The following is a 21,369-nucleotide window of genomic DNA, read 5'->3' on the forward strand; positions in this document are numbered from 1 at the left end:
CAATAAACTCCGCTCTCTCCCTTCGCCAGTTCGCTGACAGGACACCAGATCTGAAGGCCTCGACTGAACAGGAAAAGCCAAGAAAAGAAGCTTCCTGGAGATGAAAACCGAAAAATGAAACTCGCATCCAAAAAACTGGAATAAAATAAATTCGCATCCGTTCTTCGTTCACTTCTCTACGAACGCTTTCTAGCATTGCATCGACTAGCGATGCCAACTACTTCCACTCTTCAAAACAGCGTGTAGAGAGCGAGAACGAGAGATTGCACGATGGGGCTGGAGATTGTGGAGCCAAACACATGCATAAGAGGTTGCTGCAGCAGCAATTCCATTCCTCTTCACCTTCCTGCGTCTTCTTACGCTCTCCTCTCTCCAATTGCCAGAGGTAACTCTCGAATTCTTCCTCCTATTTCATTTTTTTTTTCTACTTTTGGGACGAATTCTGGTCTTCAAAGCAATCCAATCGCTTCTAATTTCGTAATGACTGTGGTGTATGTAGGGGCGGAGAGTGTAGTATATGAAGGAATTTTGGATGGAAGGAAAGTTGCTGTGAAGAAACTCTTCTTGTCTACTTCTGAGGACATTGATAAGTTCCATAAGGAGCTGCAACTCATATGGTATCTTTCTTTCTCTCACCAAAATCAATCGAAAGAAAATTGTAATTTTTTTCCTTTTTAAGTGTAGTTTAAGTTATATTTCACCGTTTACTTAACTGGGTTAGCTATAAATAATTGCATTACTTGAACAGTTTACTCTTGCAATCACATATTAGACATGAGTAATTCAAGAACATTAAAATTATGATCATATGATTAAACAAATGAATCGAATAGAATGTCCTCAATTTTTTTTTATTTAATTATATTTATGATATGCCGTTGTGAAGCTATGGTGATTATATTATGATTTCTATTGTGATAATGTTATGGTTCTAATTACATTGTAATTATATGAGGATAATATTTATATTTCTCATTTTTAATTGTCTCAAGTCATGCTCAAATTCAATTTAGGATAATTGGCTATGGATCCTTTTCTTCCATCTTACTTGATTTAGGGCTGTGTTAGTGTGTTTCCATTAAGGTCTAGAGATGCTAAATGCCTATTCTCTACTTTAGTCTTTTCCTTGGTCCAACTCATATTCTCATTGTTTTCTGTAACTTGAATATGCTTAATCATCCATACTGCTTCATTTGTTGATTTATACTTAATATGGCCGCATAATCTCAATTGCCCCTCCCTCTGCTGATTGTAAATGAATGTCTTTTTGAACTTTCTATAAATCTTCTCAATCATTGTATAATCCATGACAGTATACTCAACTATCCCTCCCTCAGTTGATCTTGTCATCTTTGCCACAGTCATTTATGGACAGTTTCTTTTATTGTCGTATTTATTGTAGACTTCAACCATCATTTCAGTTGTGCTAGCAATGGGGTGTATGGATTTCTTCTCCATTTATGCATGCAGTCCATGCACACAAGCATTTTTAATAAATTTAGATTCAGTTAATGATGATGATAGTTCTGTTTACCTTTAATGTTTGTTCATCTGAGTGAAAAATCACATATATTCCACAAAGAATTAAGTACGATATATACATTAACTCCTAAAATTAAGTTAACTAAAAGAGAAGTATACAAATTCTATTCCTATAATTGATTCTACTAGTTGACTTCCTATTTTATAATTCCTATTATACAGCATAACTTCCTATTCAACAACAGTGTCGCTGGATCATCTGGGAATAGCCAAGCTGGTTGCAGCTCATGCAAAGCCTCCCAGTTACCTATTCTTTTTCAAATTCTATGAATCTGGCAATCTTGTGGGGAAATTACATGCAGAAGAATGGAGTCCGAGTATTGATCAGGTGCTCATGATCACTGTTCAGCTGGGTATGACTTCAATTAACTTAGATTTCTCTCTTTCTCTGCACATGTTATTTAGTTCATGCTTGAATTCTTCTATTGACGAGTGTCATGCACCTTCCTGTTCAGGATAGGATTTTTGTTATCATTTTAATTTTTGTCATGAGAACATTTCTATTTTAGAGTTGTAAGCTTTGGTGATCAGTCTCCATCAATAGTTATCTAACTTTGTTAGTTTCTTGGAGTTTCGAGAATGGAATATGTTTTTTTTTTTTTTTTTGAAAAGGCATGTTGGCCTAGTTCATGATTTTTCTCTGATTTCTCTATTTGTTCCCCCTTTGAATGTGCATTCTTATTTTTTCTTATTCAATTAGCTTTGTGCATTAAAAATGTAATCCCTGACTCCAACTCAATTACAAACCCAAAATTCCTATCAAATTCTATCATGCTACAAACATACAAGGATTCCTTGCCTTCCCTTCCGTTACTTCTATCCTTTTTACCTTCCTTTCCAAACTTGTGGTCATATTGTTAACTTGGACGACAACGACACAAAACTGTCATTATAGTATGTCTGACACACAGACGTCAGACAGTAATTCTGTATGTATGTTAATTTTTATTGGAAATAGGTAGAAAAAATTTCATTTTTGAAAGTTACCTAATTATGGTGCAGGGTGAAGACTTTTTTGAAGAAGAAACTTAGTGGACAAGCAAGGTTTTAGGAATTGTATGACCTGAGTGAAAGTTAAATGGAATTGATGATATCTTGATTATTGTAAGATAAAACTTAGTTTCCATTTTTTGTTCAGTAATATATTGACATCACAAGGCTCTTTTACTATTCTATGGAGTTCTTTTTAGTTTGGTTCTGCATGGGGAACTTCTACAAGCATATTGCTGAAATGTTCTTGTTATCCCTGTTTTTTTTCCTTTTCAATTACAACTTTTTCTGTTGAGCAAAATAACACTTTCCCCTCTTTCATCTGTTTTCTTCTTCCAGCGAAGGCTTTGCAGTATCTGCATGACCATGGGATTGTACATGGGGATGTGAAACCAGCAAATGTTCTTGTAATGTTCTTCCATAATCTCTTTGTCGGTCTATAGTTTTCCTTTGGGATCAGAAATTTTGAATAAATTATTTTAAGAAAAATGTCAAATAATATAACTGAAATATTGCACGCAATGCAGCTCAACAGAAACCTTTGTCCACACCTATCAGACTTTGGTCTGGCAGAATACAGGGGGAATCTTACAGGAGTTTCTGTTGAGAGTTGGAGATCATCAGGAAAGCCAACTGGTGGTTTCCACAAAAAGAACATGGTTGGTATACTCATTTATATGGCACCTGAAATATTGAGAAAGGAGGTGCATGCTGAAAAATCTGATGTCTACAGTTTTGGGATATCAATCAAGTAAGAGTTTGAAACAGATTTCTTGTATCTGTGCTAACTTACAAGGCTTCTGTTACACTGAAATCAGAGAAAAAAATCATATTGTTTTATGTTATAATCTTTTCACTTAAATTGTTATTGGGTAGTTGGAGTTGGACTATGAAACTTTTGGAATCTACCTTTTCCAATGAAATCGTCACATGATCATCAAATATGCGTGAGCAATTTTGACACGGGCACTGGGCATAGTATTATATTTTATTGCACTCAGAAAGCATTTATGCTTGAATTGTTTTGCTATGCTAATGGAGTAAATAGACAAGTATCAATTTGCTTGTTGGAGGAAATAGGGGCAAGTAGACAAGTGACTCCTTGAAGGATAAAAGCAAGAATTACATGGATTGGTTTAATCAAAATCCTCAATGTTGTTTTTTGAATAACCATTTAAGATTTTTTACCCCTCATGCCATTGATGTTGTGCTCTAACTGTGCTTTTAGCCTTTATTTGAACTTTGAGCTTTGATTAAAGTCTGTTATTGTCTTGAACCATTATTACATCTATTAGATAACTGAACATCAAATAAGTTTAGAGCCTTATTCAACTTGACTTAAGTATCGATAAATCAAGGGCTGAATTTGACTTCTTATGGATATAAACCATTGATGAAATCTTGTAGACATTATGCATGGCGTATGAAGTTGCTTGAATATTTCTTAGAAGATATAGGTATGTTTAACTGAATTCAATCCTGAATATACCTGTACTGGTGGTGTTTTTAGCTGCTTTAATAAAAACCCAAAGCTGTACCATGTAGCAAGGACACTACTTTCACGAGGCTATAAGGTAGTAATTAGGTTCTGAAGACACTGATAAAGATAGGTTTTAGGCTTCAGTTTCAGATGTTAAGTGTGAATTTGACTTTGAACTGAAGCATTTGATTTTTGAGTTCAAAAAGCAGCTGGCTAGGTTGGAGAAAAAAGGGTGCAGGAAATTTTGACCAGCAAGCAAACTACGAAAAAAACTATTGGTTTTTCAAAAATAGAATGCGATGATTGGAGGTTGCTGGGGAAAGGATGTTTAGGATTTTGATGATAAGATTTTGGAATGTAGAATATAGGAAAGAATTGCTCGGTGCATGTTAAGAAGCATCCCACCTATAGTGCTGGAAATGACACAGAGAATAAAGAGAAACCTAAGGTATTGAGTTTGGAGGCTCAAAACTGCTTTTCTGAAAAAAAAGTGTTGTTGCAAAAAACAGTTTGGAAAAAATTGTTTTGTTCTTTTAGTGATCTTATGATTAAAATTTATCAAATTTAATTTTAAATAATTTTTAATACTGTCTAACTAACGTATTTAAAATAGTGTTTTTCTCAACAGCAGCTCTAACAGTAATGTTAAATACACCCTTAAGTATGCTATAAACAGAAAGCAAAAGGCAGAAAGCAAAAAGCAGAGGCAACTGACTTCACATGCTTGCCTTTAGCTGTAATTAAAATGCATTGAGTTTCATATCAAAAGCTTGAAGCTATCTGGGACACATTATGGGATAATTATGTATAAAGTTATAATAATTGTGGGGGTTTTCCAATCAAGTTGATTCTTTTAATTATTTTTTTTTCACCCTTTCAATTGAGCATGGGTTTCTGGTCCTAGCACCTTTAACTGGGTCTTCCATCAGGCATGGACTTTATGACTTAGGTGTGTGCCTTTTTCTAGGTGCATCTCACTAGCCTCCACCACTTGTGAGACTGACTAGCTCTCTCGTTGGCAGAGACCAAGAAATTTTCTGACACATGGCCATCCATGCAGGTGTTACATGGGTCATGCTAAAATAAATTGTTCTCTTTTGCATTTTGGTGCCATATAAGTATATTAACAAAATTGACCAAATGTGGTACTGAACTGATCAGGGACAAAAACCTCAGGTGATAAATGGATAAAAGAAAAAACACAGGCCCCATAGCAACTTTTAACATAGAGATATGTAACAAAGCACCAAGTTATGGGGTAAGCTTTTGAGCTTATATATGCATTTTGATAAGGGCTTTTGTAATCAGTAATTACCATCATCAATGAAAATAAGAGATTGAATTATTTCATTTATTGTTGAAAATGTGCTGTTGTAAGCAAACTATGCATCATGCACACAAAATTTATGCCCTTTTGACAGTGAGATAGTTAACCCAAAAATGACTTGGATTGAAGTTATAAGAAACTATTTGATTGTAAAAGTCTCCCGTAAACTATGACACTAGTTATGGCAGAATGGAGAGATGATAAAATGCAATTGATCCTAATCACTCCAAGATAAATTTTGTTGAGTTGCGCCTGTGCGTGCACCAATGTATGTGTGTGTGAGAGAGACGGAGAGATTGACTGACTCAAAGTAAGCTTCTTAACTAATTGCTTGGACATCTACTTGTGTCTAGGACAAGAAAAATATGCTACATAATGCATTACTTTAAGCAGTTCCCAGTGGAGATATCGCTTTAGGCAGATCTAGTTATAGATGCAAAGTAGCATACTTTGATTCTCCTACCTGTCCCTTGTTGGTTTCAATTTCTAGTTTTGTCATTTACCTAGTTCTCATTTTTTGGTCTTTTCTGGAGTTGCAAAGGAAAATTATTCATTTATTGTTCTCCCCTTTAAACAAGAAACTTCATTTCCATTGTATTGCAGTGAGCTTCGTACTCGTGTTGTCCCATATACTGATCTTTGTACTGAAGCTGAAGTTAGACCTTTCTTATGCCTGGCTTGTCATTTATTTATTTATTTATGTTATTATTTCTATGTTCTGAACCTTAGTTATCTACTCCAAGTTTCTTTTTGTGTTCTAATATAAATTGTTTTTGCTATTTCATTGATCTAGATCATAGTCATTTTCCTTTTTAGCTATTGGCATGTCAAATTGAGATGTGTATGATTTGTTGCCATTAGTTGTATTCTAGAAACCACTTTAAAGTCACAAGTACTTGTAGCCTTAAAGTATATACCTGTGTCAGTTTTCAACCTTTGGCATAATTGCATTAGAAGTCTTTCAGTTTATATCAATTACTCAATTAAGTTTAAAACCTTTCCTCAATAAATTCCTCGATATTCATGTTATGGAAAGTCAATCACTATATTATTTCTCTGTATATTCTGTATTCTGTATTCCTATTTAGGATTTCTTATTTAGGATTTCTTCCTAATTAGTAGAACACAATTATAGGAATCAATTGTATATATATACCCATGTACAGATTAATTGAAATCAATGAGAATCATCTCTTTCTACATGGTATCAGAGCAGGTCATCAATCTAGGGTGACTATTTGTTCTCACTACCCAGCTTAGGAGAGACCTTGGCCGCCGATCGGCCGTTTCAACCCCGATCAACATCGCCGGCGTCGTCTCAACCCCCTCATTCCACCACTGTGTGCTATTGCCTGATCCAGTACACCATTAAAGGACTTCTGAGGTTTGGCTCTCAGATCCTATTTCGGTATTTGCTTGATTTGTGGATTTGGATTATTTTGCTGCTATAAGCACTTTGGATTAGCGTTTCGGTTAGTTTTCTTTGTCTCAACAAATGGCAGACAATAAGAATGTTATTTCTGATGTGATTCCGGTGATGACTAAGATCACGGAACACAAACTTAATGGTTCGAATTACGGTGGAGTAAGGTAGGGTCTATTTGCGTAGCATTGATAAGGATGATCACCTTACTAAAGATCCACCCACGATGATACACGACAAACTTGGCTAAGGGAGGATGCTCGGTTGTTTTTGCAACTCGATTCATAGTGAGGTAATTAGTTTAATTAATCACCGTGAATTTGTTAAGGAATTGATGGATTACTTAGATTTTAAAGGGAATATCTCCGTATTTATGATGTTTGTAAGGCATTCTAAAAGGATAAGTCTCTCACGGCTTATTTTATGGATTTTAAGCGGGTATATGAGGAACTTAATGTATTGTTGCCTTTTAGTCCTGATGTGAAAGTTGGCGAGCCTATGAGTTTTCTTGCAGCCTTCATTGAGTATGAGATCGCTAAATCTATTCTCTCGAGATTTCCTCTTTGCATGAAACGTTCACACGGGTCCTTAGTACTCAATCTTCACGTGCTCTTATTAGCCGTAATCCAAATGGACAACAGGTAATAGAAGAGGAAGTAGAGGAGGAATTACGTAATGGAGAGGCTAGTTCTAATCGAGGACTTAAGAGGAGTCATTTGTTATTATTGCCACGAGCACGCCATACAAAATGTAATTGTCCGCAACTTGAAGAAAAATCACGATCACAGATGGCAAATATGGCAGAATTTATCTTTCTCGAGAAAACTATTTTGGTATTTGCGGATGATTTTGCACAATTTTCCATCTCTAAAGCCTACGGTTCCTGTCATTGCGATGTAAATCCATTACATGCCTTGTGTCTTCCTCATCCAAATGGGTTATTGATTATCACATGACAGTAATTCTAGTCTTCTATCCGCTTTTGATCTAATCTCACTTCCAACATACTTTATGGTTCTACTTCTTGTGTCATGGGTTGAACCCGACAATTTCTTTGTCTTCTGCTTGTGTCTACCAAAATTCTCTTTTAATCTACTTTTAGTAAGCTTACTCGTACCTTAAATTGTTCTGTTTCTTTTTCTGACTAGTGTTTGTTTGAGGATCTTACGTTATTGGTAGAGGACGCGAGTCAGTGGTCTCTACATTCGGAAAATCATGTACCGCGGTCGCTTGTTTGCTCCCTAACACCTCTTGAAGCTCATTGTAGATTGGGTCATCCTTCTTTGTCTACCATGAAGAAGCTGTGTCCTCAATTTGATCTTTATCGCTAGAATGTGAGTCGTGTCGGTTTGCAAAACATCATCGTTTGCCTTCGTGTCTAGAGTCAATAAACGGGTCTCATCCCCTTTTGAGTTAGTTCATTCTGATGTTTGGGGTCCTTGTTCTGTTACTTCTAAAACTGGATTTCGTTATTTTGTTACTTTTGTTGATGATTACTCTCGTGTTACCTGATTATATTTAATGAAGAATCATTATGAGTTGTTTTCTATCTTTTGTGCCTTTTGTAATGAAATCAAAACTCAATTTAATATTTCTGTGCGCATATTAAGAAGTGACAATGGCAAAGAATACTTTTCAGTACAATTTCAGTCTTATATAACACAAAATGGCATTCTTCATCAATCTTCCTGTGTGGATATCCCATCCCAAAATGGCGTGGCCGAAAGAAAAAATCGGCATCTTCTTGAGGTAATTCGTGCTCTTCTTTTTCAGATGAAAGTTCCTAAACACTTTTGGGTGGATGCAGTTTTTGATCAATCGTATGCCGTCTTCTGTCCTTAATGAGGATATTCCTTATACTGCTTTGCTTCCTACAAAATCTTTATTCCCTGTTGAACCTCGTATTTTTTGTTGTATCTATTTTGTACGTGATGTTCGTCCATAGATTACTAAATTGGATCCAAAGTCTATCAAATGTGTCTTCCTTGGATACTCCTGGCTCTAAAAAGGGTACCGCTGTTTCTCTCCTACTCTTAATCGTTATCTTGTTTCTGCAGATGTCACATTTTTTGAGTCCACTCCATTTTTTCCTCAATCATCTGTGTATGAGAGTCAGGGGGAGGAGGATGATCTCTTAATATATACTGTCCAACCAATGTCTAGTCCTCTCCCACAGCCTGTTCCTTCTATCTCTAGATCTACTCGACCTCCCGTTGTTCATGTTTATTCCAGGAGATTGGAGATTCCCGACTCAGATCCTCCACCAGCTACTTCGTTGGGAGATCCTGTACCTCATACTGATAATGATTCTGATCTAGACTGACCCATTGCTCTTCGTAAAGGTAAACGTTCATGTACTTACCCTATCTCTTCTTTTGTTTCTTATAATTAATTATCTTCTTGTTCTCGGTGTTTTGTTGCTTCTTTAGACTCTGTTCCTATCCCTACTACTGTTGGTGAGGCACTGTCTCATCCTGGCTGGTGTGATGCTATGAAAGAGGAAATTGAGGCTTTAGATGCTAATGGTACATGGGAACTATTATTCACAAGTATTATTGAACTATGTTGATGAAGATGCCCTGTGTGAGATAAATTATTTTTAAATGTTAATGCGATATGCACATCAACAATTCCTTTTCTTCTAAAACTTTCTTTCCCCTTCTCTCTCTCATCTATTTGTCTGCCTGTCTCTCTACCTATATATCTCATGTTTGAATGCTAATAGAGGTTACATTTTATGTATATTAATAAAACTTATAAAAACTCTAACCTACATCCTTAGATAAATAAAGATAAATGACCAATAACCCTAAATCGTAATTATTATATAGGAACAAAACAAACTTCTAAATAATATAACTATTTTCTTTCTTCTCCTCTCCCTTTTGTTTTTCTTCTTCCTGAAAATACCCACCACACTTCAATTGAAAAAAAAATGTTCTGATTACACTTTCAGTCTTCTATAATGTTTAAAAAAGGAGCCATTTCAACTACTATTATTGGGAAACCTTTATTTTCGTCTCCTTTCATCTATTTCTTCATTTTTGTACAGTTCAGCACTAATGAGCATTCTGGTCCTATTCAATAATCCATCTTCACCATTTACAAGTTGTGAATATCATCATCAGTCCATGCACAAATTGAGGGGGAGTGTTGAAGAATCTCATGATTATATGAAAATCATGTGATTGATTAGCAAAATCATTAGCTTGATTAATGCTTGTATAAATGTGTGATTTATGGCTTATTGTTAGGATCCATGTATTTCCATTATAAATATGGACTCTTATATATTATGTTAGACACACAAGTGAATGAAATGGATCCTTTGAGGCTTTGTGTCCGTGGACATGGACTCTTGGTAGCCGAACCAAGTAAATCATTCTCTTGTTTTTTTCTCCTATCCCTTTTATCATTCTAAATTTCAACAGATGATTTTTAAGAGACTGAAATTTATTGACTTGATATTTAGTGACAAGATGAAGTTAGATATTTAGTGACAAGATGAAGTTAACCCCTAAATATTACAAACAATGTTTGATTTGACTCCTCAACTGCTGGCAGGCTCATACTGTATTGGAGATGAACTATACTGAGCAGCAACTTACTGCAGCAGTGGTGTCTAGTAAATTGTGAGCTGTTCTTGGTGGTCCTGAGTCGGGCGTCCACAAGTATGCTAGCATTGATACAGAGATGTTGGGATGAAAATCCTCAAAATAGGCCTTCTTTTAGTGATATCATTTTCGAAATTTGTCCAATTTTGGGGCACAGAAAAAAATCAATGGAAGAAAATTTCGCCCCTGGAGCATCTTCTGTTTTAGAGATTGAGCATTTCATTGATGGTGCCAACAACCTTCGAACATTTCATGAGAGTGTTAACTGGTCCACTCAGGGAAAACAATTATCAAAGAAAGCTTCCTTAGCTGTTAATTCACGTACGAATAATTGGCTTGATTCTTTGAATGAACCCTTGGCTTATCATCTGGTACTTTCTTGGGGATCCTTTGCTACATGTGGGAGAAGGGAAATCATGGAGGATGCACACTTCCTTATGCCCCACATGTGCAATGAAAAGGTTATCCATGTTTTTGGCATCTTTGATGGTCATAGAGGTGTGCGATGGGGTGACTTTCATTGCTAACGGTCTTTTGAGACTGAATTTGAGGAATAATAGTTCAAATGACAACTAGAGTTCAGTAGACAATTAATTTGGAGACCTTGAGGCTAAGTTACTAGTATAATCTTTATCGACGTCACTGATGAAATGATTCCTAGATAAGAAAGAGCACAAACTTCTGAGATCTTTTATAATTTCAAGATGATCTTTCCTTAGAAAGTTGCTTCCCACCATCATATTTTCCATTTTTTAAGAAAATCACATGGAAGAAAATCCTTGAAAATGTGGCTTACATTGACCAAAGAATTTTATATTGCAAAATTTCTGCTGAGCATTCAGTTATCTGATGTGGGACAGCAAGTTGTGTGTATTTTGTAGTGCAAAGAATCAGTCTACCATGTTTAGTCATTTCTCTAGTTATTATCTGAAAAGGCATGCAAAAAAGGATTCCTTTGCATGTTGATTCAGCATATGATCAGTTTTTAGGTGTTTTAAGTTAGTAATAGCAATGGATAAAATTTCTGGAAGTTGGTAACTGAGAATGTAAGACTTGCTAAGTTTTCTAAGATCCTACTAGTGTTAGAGTCATTTTTCCTCAGCCTGTTTTGTTCATTTAATTCTAATGCTATTTTTATATATTGATGGTATAGTTGTGACTGGATTGCAGGTGCAGCGGCTGCTGAGTTTTCAGTTCAGGCTTTGCCAGGATTTCCGCAGAGTTTAGCTTCTATAAGAGGGTTTGTTCCTCTTTGGGGGACTATTCTTTCAGCATTTATACCCATGATACAATTCCTTTAAGTAACTAACTTTTTTGTATGGATGCAGTCCCATCGATGCATTATTTGAAGCATTTGTTAGTACCGATGCTGCATTTCGAAATGAAATCAATTCTCATCGTAAATCTAGGGGAGTTGTTCAGAAAGACTGGCATCCTGGCTGCACTGCTGTTGCAGCTTTAATAGTTAGAAACAAGCTTTTTGTTGCTAATGTTGGTGATTGCAGGACAATTTTGTGTTGTGCCGGCCACGCCTATCCTTTAAGTATGGTGAGGTGAACTGGTTTAAACAAATTCTGTTTTATGCTTATGTTTTCTTATTAGGTATATTGTGAAACTAATTGACTTTGACATATTAGGATCACGTTGCAAGTTGTCTTCAGGAAAGGGAGCACGCTATTAGTGCAGGGGGACAGGTTAAATGGCAAGTTGATACTGGGAGGGTTGGTCCTGCTGCACTCTAGGTTTTCTTCTTCACTTTTCTGTTAGTAATATGCCCTAGAGCATATCATTTGATTGTATCTTGTAAATATTTATTCATTAATAAATGGCAAATATTCTTTTCTGTTTATATGTAATGGAAAAAGTCCTTTAATACTATGTTAGATGTTCTATTCTTAAGGTGTTAAGAATATGAGTGATAGAACATGCTTGCACAAGTATTATAAATGTGGTTCGCAATTGATGATACTTCATAAGAGACATGACTTATCTGGAAAGATTATCATTCATATTTGTGTCCATAGATTAGTATGAGATACTAATAGGATGTAATGGTAAGTCTCATGCCATAAGAGAAACATGATGAGCACTTATGTGATGAGTAGGCTGAACCAGTTATGATTATGACATGCACATGGAGTTTACTCTTGTCAATGCAATATCATAATGGTCATGCTAGTGCATATAATCCTTCGACCTGAGATAACACAGTTATCTTGTATATAGGTGGTTTGAGTTTGATATTTCTTTCATACTTGTACTATGTATAGGTATATGGGCATGCGCTGGCTCCTACTAGTTATATATGGAGATTTGTATTAGTCAATATGGGATCCATTACCCTAAGTAAATAGGTATAAAATCCTATGTTCATTTAATTGTTCATGATGTTTTAAGTTTCTGGCCAGGACAGATAGACTTAATCAGAAAAGAGTTTTTGATGAGAAAGTCTTACTAATCAAGAACTTGAATTAAAAGAGTATAATATTCGATGCAATTGGTGTTTGACATTAACCATGACTTCTGCAAGAATTGGGATTTTGTAATGGAGAGATTTTAGTGCATGGCATGTATGATCAAGGTTCATGGATTGGAGATATAATTTATTACTAATTGGGTAGTCATAATACATAATGCTAGATGTCAATTATGACTTATGAGAACTCGAATGAAATAAAGATTTCATTCTAACTTTGGAATGGTTTTAAGCTCATTGCCAATTAGTCATGAACCTAGTAAGTCACACACACATAAGAGCATATTGACCAAGGCACGGCTAGTTTGATTGGTTAATTCTGCCAGTTAATTGATAGAGGTCAATATATATGTATAGGTGAACGGTGCTGGCTAGTCTTCTTCCTTCCAGTCAGACCAGTTGTAGTTGGGTCATCCTCTCTGTGAGTAGATATTTATTTTATTTACAATTTCAATATTATTATATATATTCAAGGTATGCTCATGTATCACATATAAATATATGTATGTAGTTAAATACTAGACACGCTTTATGTTGCATTTTCTTATTTGAAAAATGGATGTGGATGTCACCTTAGGGTAATTTGGATCTGTGTGCGTGTGTCAGCATTCTTGTGGCGTGGTGTGGTGTGGTGTGGTGTGGTGTGATGGATATGGATAGGACAGGTAAATCAGCTTGAGCTAGTCTCGCTTGAGGCCCAGTCTTTTTTGAGAAAGTCGGGGTGAGTACGGCTTTGAGTTGATCTCGCTGACCCCCGCATTTGGATTATTAAGCGAAAGTCCGGCTCGAGTTAATCTCACTGGCAGGTCTTAGATTAAGAGAGTTGTATAAGAAATCAGCTCTCATACGTATTTATACTTGATGTGATGTATGTGTGTGTGAATACTCCAAATTATTCTTTGTGCAAATATTGTATGAATTTGGTTAAATTTGTTGATCGGTGTTGCATTTCATCCTTAGGGATGCATTAGAACTAGATAGTTATATAAATTGTTTTTAAAATCAACATCTTACTCAATGAGTCAAACACTCACTCTTGTTCACTCTATTTTTTCAGGTTTCAGGAGGGTTTTTCTTTTTTTGAGTTTAACTTGCTTCCTTACTCGCAGGTCCATTGGTTACTATGGCTATATTTTATATTGTTAATTTGAACTCTAGAATTTCATATGGGATAGGATTATCTTATTTGGTTTGGGGAATTATAAAAGAGAGTTATTTGAAATTATAAACTTGATATTATGCATGCATGGTTGGATGGAAATGGATATTATGATAGATGAAAGAGCTGAGCTCCCATTACACTTTATCGATTGATTGAAGATTATAAGGGTGAGCTAAGCTCTCCAAATTTGTATATTTTGTGATTATCGGGTGAGTCAAAAATTTTCCGTTGGATAGTCTATGTTATAGTCGGACTTTGTCTGGTTGATTTCTTGCAATGAGACTTTTGGCGTGGGCTTTATAGTTGGGTTAGCATAGTTAGACTTACTACGGGCTTTGGGAGCCTTATGCTGACCCAAGTCCTAGTGCCGGTCCGGCCCATAATTTGGGCCGTGACAATGTTGGTATCAGAGCTTAGGCTCTAGATTAATGGGAAAGTGTGTACTTAGAGTTATCACATGCGGAGTATAGGATTCTGTTTCGTCTTCTTCTGTAATTCCTTGTTTCTAGATTCTGCGTTATTTCTTATGTAGTGTGAGAGTGATTCAGTTTAGTGTCTTAGTTTTTATGGAGCATCTGATGATGTGAAATTGAGCTGGAAAACGTGTTGAGGTCTGCCATGGGTATACGTACTCTAAGAAATGTCATGTTTCTGTCAAAATAGGGCTAACTGGCATGCCTATCTAGTACAAGGCATGAGTACATAAAAGTGAGTAATGGCAATATAGTTGCCTTAGATGGGGGCAAAGGTACTATTACTGGCAGTTATCGGTGGACAGTCCAGTTAGGGCAAGTTTATAGTATCAGTGAGTTAAAGAGAGATAAGAGATTTCAAAGCCTGGTCTGTTGGGACGTATCATAGTGACCTATGCAATGTTCTCAATGTCTGTTCTGTAAGCTGCAAATTACAGTATCGATATGGGATTATTATATAGAGCTACGTGTATCCTTGTGTTATTGCATGATGAGGGTGTTAGGTAACCTTTGGTTTGGTATAAGATATGCCAGAACAGGGTTATATATCTGCAGAGTAGTTGGAAACTCCTAGTTAGGGGTTTAAAACCCTTGAGCTAGAATATCGAAGGTCACAGTTGATCGATAATTAGGGTCAGTGACTCGGTTATCCTAGCATGAGCTAGAGTTATATCAGGACTCGTCATAAGATTAGAAGTTTCAGTATAATTAAAGTAAAGGTAACACCTAAATAGTGAGACCATCTGGACTCCGATATGGGGTCTTGGACAATTTTGGCCTTACAAGGGAAGTTTTGCCTAAAATTTAGTAAGAATAGTGTATCCCTTGTGTGTCAGCAAGGTGTAAAGTATAATTTTGCTGCCTAAAGGAGATCGAAGGCTAGGAATAATATTCATAGCCTGTGAGATGATGTTTTAGAGAATTTTAGAGTATGATAAGAGAGCAGATAGCCTTATACAGTTGTGGCATTGTAGTAGATATAGTACCTTTTACTGTCAGATGTGCTGCAGAGTATGATAATGTCCTTCAAGTGAGATAGTGGATTACTATTGGTATTGGTGACTAAATGATTGGCATCCCAATTAGGACTGTAAGCTGTGGTAGAGAGTTGTTGACTCAGGAACTCTAGAGAGGGTACAAATTCCATTGTAGTAATTGTAAGTGATCGGATCATGATGGATTAAAGGTCTTTGAATTGAATAGCGGGTTTAGGTACCTAATATTTTATGTTTGGCTGATTGAGTGGATATAGGAAAATAGAATCCTTGCAGATCCCCTCCTTGAGGTAGTAGGGGGTAATATGTGGTCTAAAGAACAGAAACAAAGATCACACAGTGAATGCATGGCTACTATTCCTTGAGTTCCTCCTTAGCTTCTTATTGCTTGAGACAAAAGTATACTCTAAAAAAAGGAAAGGATAAGGATAAAAGTTAGCATAGATAAATCATAGAATATGTGTATATATAGAAGAAGTGCAAAAGGGAAAGATAGAATAGTTGGATTAAATACAGCAGAAGAGATAACCTGAATACCAGCAGAAGTACTAACTAGAGTGGTTAGAGGATCAATTCTAAGTAACATAGAGGTGTTGATGACTTGATAGAGACAGTGAAGGGATATAAGTTTCTGACATGAAAGTCAGGTTAAGAAAAAGAGTAGAATTAAAGAATAACTGAGTAAGATAAAAGGAGTTGGTTAAAGAACAAATTGTAAGCACCATAATAGGACACGATTAGGAAGAGTACAGTTAAGATATATAGGAGGCAAAGTGCAGTTCTAGGAAAGGTAACAAGGTAAACAAAATAGTAAGGGTAGAGAGCTTAGAAAAGGATGATATTAAGGAGGACGTTTGTCACGGTATAAGACCTAGAAGTGCAGAGTTCAGAGCAGGTCAGAGTTGATACAGTGTTAGGAGCTAGAACATGAAACTCAGAGTTGAAGGATCTGGAATAAATTTTATCTGTTTTCTGTCCCCAAGGTAGAATAAGAGGCAATGGGACAAGGACCTTTCGAGTGTTAATGGTATGAGGGAAGCTAGGTGAGGTAGGTAACCAAAGTAGATAGTAACCTGAGAGTGTGCAACGGCAACTTGACCAGTCTTAGCAGACAAAGAAGTGAAGTCAGTAGGTAGTAAGTTGAATAAAACTCGGCCTAATGGATTCGAATATGCTTGATGGGAGAAAGAAATGAGGGATAATGGCACAGAGGTTTAATGTTAGAATTGAGGATGGTGAGACCTAGAGTCTGTAATTGGAGTTAGACAAATATTTTCGGCGTGACTAACAGGATAATTATATAAGAAAACATGAATAATAGTATGATAATATGTAACAGAATGCTAGTAAAAGTCAGGATAGGACAAGATAGGTATAGATATAATTATAAGATATTGAGAAGTATATGAATTAGAGGAGTGATTATTGTTAAGATTGGAGTAAATCTGAAATAATCTGTCAGTGCTTTATCTTCTATAATATAAATCAAGTATAAACAACATTAGATAAATAATTATAAGTATGGAGGATAAATGGAGAATAAAAAAGAAATTATAAATTCTAAGATGATATGTCAGGTAGGATAACAGTACAACAAAGGGTAGATACAACTGATTTTTTTTGTAATAAAGTACAATAATTACAAAGAAATGATGGAATTGAAAAAGGAGACTAAGAGGTATGAGCTAAATATTATTTATTAAACACTAGTATATTATAAATTGTAAGAGAAGATCTCTCCTTTCCAAATTAGCTCATGTTTTGATTCTAGGAAATGGTGTTAAGAAGGGAGGTTGTGTCAAGGTGACCAATCAATTGAGAATTTGATGGCCATTAGTACGTACACAATGTCCTAAGGCCAAAATGATGGTAAGTGCATATGTAATGTTAAGAATGAAAGAGGATCAAGAGATGTGGTTATATCAAGGAGAATGAACACGTGACATATGTTGTCTGGGATTGTGGAATAACACACATTTGTCACTGCCATGTTAGTATAGGTGGGACCTATAGGTTCAAGGATACCTATCTAGCCATGAAAAGCAATTCCCAATAAAGAATAGTACAGAACGAAAATGTTTCGATGGATATGTTAGGAAGGAGGTACAAGAAGAATCATCCATGGTGGATTGCTTAAGTTCCATAATATGAGTTGTAGGCTAGTGTTATAGTAAGATATTATATGTTGTATGTGCCAGTGGATACCAATCGGAGAGTTAGAATTTTGGAAGTAATGGAATTAGCAAATCAAGCTAGAATTAAGAATCAATAAAAAGATTAAAGTTAACATTGATGGGATGAATATCTTCAAAGGAAAAGGCATAAGTGAGAAAAGACAAAAGGAATGGTATGAGAGGAACACTAAGGGATGTTTAGAACGAGTTATGGTAAATTGGCAGGTTGACGGAGCGGTGGAGCCTTGATTCAAGTGCCAGTGTGTCAAGAAGTAAGTCATAGAGTAAGAAGTTTCAAGTAGAAGTCAAAAAACTCATTTTTTAGGAAATGAGTAGGATATGATAAGAGGTGTTGACTGGGTGGCTTGGGAATAATTAAACTTTTGTTAAGTCAAGAAAGAGACCCAATTCACTTTCTATTGTTGATAGATGGTGTAAAGAATGTTTGACAATTGGATGGTATTTAGTGTACTACAGCAAAGGTAGATACAAGTAAAGTGTTATCAATCATCTATGCAGACTTTGAGGGAGCATCAACTATATGCTGAGTTTTCAAATTGTGAGTTCTGACTGGAGAGTATTTCATTCTTGGGACATGTGGCCTGTAGTGAAAGTATTCAGGTGGATCTCAAGAAAATTGAAGTAGTAACTGATTGGCTTAGGTCTACCATAGTTACTGAGGTATAGAGTTTTCTCAGCATAGTAGGCTACTAAAGGCATTTTGTGCAGAATTTTTCTAGAATAGTGGCTCCTCTAATCTGGTTGACTCGAAAGAATGTCCTGTTTGTCTGGTCAGACGAGTGTGAGGAGAACTTTCAAAAGCTTAAGGAATGTTTAGCCACAGCTCCAGTGTTGACCTTGCCAGTGAGCGGAGAAGGGTATAAAGTGTATTGTGATGCTTCCAGAGTTGGTTGGGGTGTGTTTTAATATAGCACGGTAAAGTAGTGGCTGCTTCAAGGTAATTAAAGAGGCACGAGCAAAACTATCCTACTTATGATCTGGAGATGGCAACTGTAGTTTTTGCGTTAAAGATCTGGAGACATTATCTGTATAGTGAGGTGTGTGAGATATACACCGACCACAAAAGCTTAAGTATATTTTCCAACAAAGAGACTTAAATTTAAGGCATAGGAGATGGATGGAACTTCTGAAAGATTATGACTATATCATCCAGTATCACCCCGGTAAGGCGAATGTAGTGGCAGATGCCTTGAGCAGGAAATCTTCTGGCAGCTTGACACATATATCAGCGGAAAGGAGACTGTTGATTCGAGAGTTGCATGAGTTGATGGATCAGGGTTTGATCTTGGACATAATAGATTCGGGTGTACTTTTGAGACATTTTAGAGTAAGGCCGGATTTACGAAACAGGATTAAGGTTTCTTAGCATAAAGACCCACAATTGATGCGATTATAGAAATAGTATAGCAGGGAAAAAATTGTGAATTTGGATTTGATGTAGATGATGCCCTTATACAAGGCTCCAGGATATGTGTGCTAGATGTGGACAACCTCAGGAATGAGATCATATAATAGGCACACTACATGCCCTATAGTGTTCACTCAGGATCCACCAAGATGTATCATGATGTAAAAGATAGGTACTGGTGGAATGACATGAATATGGACATAGTAGATTTTATGTCCAAGTGCTTGATTTATCAGAAGGTGAAGTTTTAACATCAGAGGCCGTCAAGGAAGTTGTAGGAGATTCCCATTCTGGAGTGAAAGTAGGAAATGATTACTATGGACTTCGTGATTGGGTTACCTCATACCACATGAGGACATGATTCTATATGGGTAATTGTGGATCGTCTAAATCGGCTCACTTCTTACCTGTGCGGGTCAACTATTCTATTGCCCAATATACTAGGCTCTATATTCGTGAAATAGTCAGATTACATGGAGTTTTTGCATCCATAATATTTGACAGGGGGCTCTAGTTCACTTCTCGGTTCTGGAGGAAGCTACAGGAGGCACTTAGCACATAGTTAAACTTTAGTATAACCTTCCACCCTCAAACAGACAGGCAGTCTTAAAGAACTATTCAGACATTGAAAGACATACTTTGTATATGTGTCTTGGATTTTGGAGATTAGTGGCATGATCAACTATCATTAGTGGAGTTTGCATATAATAATAATTATTATTTCAGTATTGGAATGACACCTTATAAGGCACTATATGGCAGGAAGTGTAGGTCTCCTCTGTGTTGGACAGAAGATAGAGAGGCGAGAGTACATGACTTAAATCTGGTATAGTATACTTCAGAGATGGTTCCTTTAATCAGGGAATGTTTAAAGACAGCTTTCAGCAGATAGAAGAGTTATGCAGATCCAAGGAGAAAAGATGTAAAATTTACAGTGGGTGATTATGTGTTCTTAAAGGTTTCTCCTATAAAAGGGGTTATAAGATTTGAAAAGAAAGGCAAGTTGGCACCTCGTTACATAGGACATTTTGAGATCACGGACAGAGTGAAAGCAGTTGTTTATCGGTTAGAGTTAACATCAAGCCTTTCTCATGTCCACCCAATATTCCACATTTCTATGCTTAGGAAGTATGTTCCTGACCCTTCTCATGTGCTACAACTAGACACAGTGGAGTTAAATGAGAATTTGACTTTTAAGGAGCAGTCAGTAGCTGTAGTGGACTATCAGATGAGGCAACTTCGGTCAAAGCAGATCCCCATAGTTAAACTTCTGTGGAGGAATTAATTTGTAGAGAAATGCACCTGAGAGTTAGAGCAAGATATGCAAAGTAAGTACCCGTATTTGTTTAATATGTAGTTCTTTATTATTATCATTTTGACTTGTGTAAAATTCGTGGATGAATTTTTTGTAAGGGGGGAAGAATGTAACACCCTGAATTTTTAAATAATTATTTTGTATAGTCACTTGAGTATTATCTGGTTTAGCGGGCCCAAGAGGGGCCGTATGATGTTGTTATTGTGGACCTGAGGCCTTGTGTGTTGCTATTGTGGGCCTGAAGCCTTGTGTTGCATTTTGATGAATTTTTATTCAGGGGGTTAGGTCTAGTTACAAGAAAAACTCTGTCGAAATTTCGGAAAAACCTTAGGATTTATTCTTACTTTTGTAAATTAAATTAATTGGTTAATTCTGTCAGTTAATTGATAGAGGTCAATGTATATGTATAGGTGAACGGTGCTGGCTAGTCTTCTTCCACCCAGTCGGACCAGCTGTAGTTGAGTCATCCTCTCTGTGAGTAGATATTGATTTTATTTACGATTTCAATATTATTATATATATTTAAGGCATGCTCATGCATCACATATAAATATATGTATGTAGTTAAATACTAGGCACGCTTTATGTTGCATTTTCTTATTTGAAAAATAGATGTGGATGTCACTTTAGGGTAATTTGGAGCTGTGTGCGTGTGGTGTGGTGTGGTGTGGTGTGGTGTGGTGTGGTGGATATGGGTAGGACGGGCAAATCAGCTTGAGCTAGTCTCGCTTGGGGGCAGTCCTTTTTGAGAAAGTTGGGGTGAGTACGGCTTTGAGTTGATCTCACTGACCCCCGCATTTGGATTATTAAGCGAAAGTCTGGCTCGAGTTGATCTCCCTAGCACGTCTTGGATTAAGAGAGCTATATAGGGGATTAACTCCTATACATATTTATACTTGATGTGATGTATGTGTGTGTGAGTGTTCCAAATTATTCGTTGTGCGAACATTATTTGAATTTGGTGAAATT

At 36.3% G+C, this 21,369-nt stretch overlaps 1 pseudogene across 1 annotated transcript in view; it reads left to right on the forward strand.

Annotated features, from left to right (window-relative positions):
* The window catches only part of LOC110637930 (protein kinase and PP2C-like domain-containing protein), a 28,631-nt pseudogene continuing 7,262 nt past the window's right edge, over positions 1 to 21,369 (forward strand). Inside the window, exons 1-10 of the transcript XR_009150563.1 lie at positions 1 to 385; positions 500 to 617; positions 1,705 to 1,895; positions 2,872 to 2,939; positions 3,060 to 3,283; positions 5,943 to 5,994; positions 10,327 to 10,874; positions 11,547 to 11,616; positions 11,705 to 11,924; positions 12,014 to 12,118. The product of XR_009150563.1 is annotated as a protein kinase and PP2C-like domain-containing protein (transcript). The remainder of the gene's footprint in view (positions 386 to 499; positions 618 to 1,704; positions 1,896 to 2,871; positions 2,940 to 3,059; positions 3,284 to 5,942; positions 5,995 to 10,326; positions 10,875 to 11,546; positions 11,617 to 11,704; positions 11,925 to 12,013; positions 12,119 to 21,369) is intronic.

The sequence above is a fragment of the Hevea brasiliensis genome, chromosome 8, assembly GCF_030052815.1.
Source record: "Hevea brasiliensis isolate MT/VB/25A 57/8 chromosome 8, ASM3005281v1, whole genome shotgun sequence".
Classification (NCBI taxonomy): Eukaryota; Viridiplantae; Streptophyta; class Magnoliopsida; order Malpighiales; family Euphorbiaceae; genus Hevea; species Hevea brasiliensis.